The following is a 3,202-nucleotide window of genomic DNA, read 5'->3' as shown; positions in this document are numbered from 1 at the left end:
TTAGTGCTGTAAAAGCTAAGGCTGCCACCATTTGATGCACAAAGGCTTTCTAAATCTGAAACATGCCATGCACCTCACTTTGGGGGACTGAGAATATATTCCCCATCATCGCTGACTCTGTCTGTAAGAGGGCAGTGACATCCACCATCCCCCTTTGTCTTGGGATAAGACCTGGGTAAATACAGTTAAAAGCATGCCCACTTTTGCAGAAAACAGCAAGGATGGGCATGAGCCTGTTGGCATCACTCCTGCCCACCTTCCACTTGCCAGCCTGAGTGACTAAGCCTTCATTTAAAGCAGGATCCCTTGGGAACCACTGTAAGCACACATATGGAACACAGCACATGCTCATGACTCTGGCTCTGCAGCCAGGTGTCCTAATTGCTCTGCTACCAGGCCCCCATGGGCTGACATAGATTACATTATTAATGACTGGCTATAGCTGTTGGAAGCTGTGAACCAGGTTTATTAAACAGATAAATGCACCACCTTGAAGAAAAATGTATACTTTACCTTTCACAGTACCTTCCCTGCAGTATTTATCCCCAGCTGTGGTGGTGAATTACATTGCACGAAGGCAATCAGATCATAAAACCTGTAAATATTCCTACCCAGCGTGATTAACAGAGGAAGGGAGTTGCAACTGCTCACGTCTTCTATACACATTTTTCCAGATGCTCAGAAAGAATGGTGATTGCATTTTGTTTTCTCATTTAAAAAAAGATAAATTAGAATGTCATCTGTCAAGCTTCAAGAGTAGATCAACCAACTTTTCATTCTCAGGAGAATTCCAAAATATCAGTATTCAAAGGGCAGAGCGCACACCTAGCAATATGTGCTGCAAAGCTCCAAGTACACTGGAAGTGCAATAAATAAATGATCATAACAATAAAGCTGTCTTGCATGTAAATAACAGTTCGCCTTGATGTTTAAATTTATTAAGCACTACTTCCCACTGTACATCAGTTTCGATTCGCCTATGATAAGGCCAGATCATGAAGTGTTGTTCCGATGATCATAACATAACGAGATGTGAAAACTAGGAAAGGGCAATTTAAGAGAATGAAAGAAATAAAAATATACTCCTGGGAAATGAAACCAACAGAAAGTGCCTCCATGATATTTCAGAGAAGACTTGAGGCAATTTATTAGTTGTTTAAAAATGCACATTGAAAGGATAATGGGCACCACCCAATCTTAGGTACCTCCCAAGCAAGCAATTCTCATCCAGCAGAGAGGGAGAGGTTCCTTCACTGGCTGATGAGGGCTCTCTTAACTCAGATGTTTTCAGTTGCCTTATCTAGGAGTCCACTCTCTGCTACCTACAGAGGAAGCCTGTGCAGCCTGAGGCCACAGGATGCAACGCCTGGGCTGGCTAAGACATCATGAGTGCCTATCTTAAGCATCTAACGCTGGGGAAATGTGCCTTCCTTCCCCTATCCGATACTGCAGTCTTTATATTATTCACACATTATTTCTCAAATAATAGGTTTTTTAATTAACTCAGCTGTTTTCTTTGGGGCTGTTTGGGTATTTTTGTTTTCTGAAGATCAATGTAACTTACAAATACGCAGCGGAGAAAACAGCCTAGGAATATGAGGCAGGATGAAATAAGTCTTTAAAGGGTAGTTACATTCTTCCCTGACATAGCAGCCTACAGGATCTTAGGTTTTCACTGCCTCCCATCAGGCAGCTTAAGAAACTTCAGACACTTTCCAGAGAAAGGAATACAAAATGTCATGTAATTTTTTTAAGACCTAAATGATTTCCAGAAATGCGTTTATTTTTCAGCAAATTTTTGTTTGGTCATAGAACTTCTTACAGAAGTTCCATTTTCTGCTCTCCCTTCCAAAGCTTTGGTTTGGTTGTTTTATCTGCCACGTTGAAAAACCCTGGTGGAGATGATAGGCTAAACTGGTTTTATTCTATTGAAGCTGTCTGGTCTGGAGCATTCTAGGCTTCCTTCTCCACTGGGGCTGAACACACAGGTCTAACGTACGTCTCCCAGCCCATCACAAATGTCGCTATCCCAGAAGCATGTTTCTCTACTCTTTGGAAATATACGGAATCAACTGCACAGAATAATGTCCAGTTTTGTAGCTTGAACTAACACAAAGACAGTTAAAGAAACAAAATGTGCTGCCACGAGATAAATGCATCCAAAGGGGAAAGAGAAGAAAACTGTAGAGGTCAAGAGGGCCAGGGTGGACAGCACATAGCACAGAGCAGTGACAGCACAGCACCCCTCCCTCCCCTCCTGCTTCACAGCTGGGTTAGGCTACTCTTTTAATTTATACAGATCCACTTCCTAGAATTCTGTACTCCCCCTCGTTCGTGGGAATACAGAAATCCAGCAAAACAAAACAGATGCTCAGGTAATAGCCTAAGCAGGCAACCAAGTCGAGGCACTAAGGGTTGCTATGCTCTTTAGAGCAGGGACAGATGGCAACACAGGACTTTATATTCCCTTCTGAGCACTACTCAGTTTGGCTGGTTTGTAGTTCATGCCTGTCCAAACCAGATACATTTTCTGGATGTCACCTTTTGCCAGATGTCACCTTAAGCCAGACAGCATTACTCATGTCCCTTTTACTCTTTGTACCCAGTCCCTTATCATTCATAGAGTTTTCACTGATAATCCCTAACAACGTGGCCTGAAAAAGTATTTATTTTGACTTTTTTTTCAAACTCTGTGCCATTCCTATTCTGCTAATAATTGCTCCAAGAAACAATATTCAGCAGAACAGATTTTATATAGTATGCAGCCAACAGAAGCTGCTGTGTAATGTTGTTAAAGAGACAGTATATGTTCCACTGCAGCTAAGACTGTTATGCCTGATCTCAGGTTACTAAAACAAGGGTTTTCATCACCAGCTTCCCCTTTAGCTATTGTTGTTGCAAAAAAAGACTAATTTCTATTTTAGGTTTTCAACTAATACCGGTTTGATAAATACATTATCTGTTATTGCATATAAACGCATCCAACCTAGATGTTCTGGGTTTTTAAGCTATTTTCTAGGACATTCTTCTTTCTCTCTCTTCCAGGACAACCTTTCTGTTTTGGGTTTTTTTTTTTTTTATGTCTCTTTGGACTAGATAACAAATGGATTCCAATATTAGGCATGCTTTTCCTTAATTCCATATTTTCTATATTGTCTCTAGAGTTGTTTTAAAAAAAAAAAAAAAAAAGAGTCCCGTAAGC

The sequence above is a fragment of the Rissa tridactyla genome, chromosome 1 (genome assembly GCF_028500815.1).
Source record: "Rissa tridactyla isolate bRisTri1 chromosome 1, bRisTri1.patW.cur.20221130, whole genome shotgun sequence".
Lineage (NCBI taxonomy): Eukaryota > Metazoa > Chordata > Aves > Charadriiformes > Laridae > Rissa > Rissa tridactyla.
The sequence above is the reverse complement of the archived record's forward strand: the minus strand, read 5'-3'. Positions refer to the sequence as shown.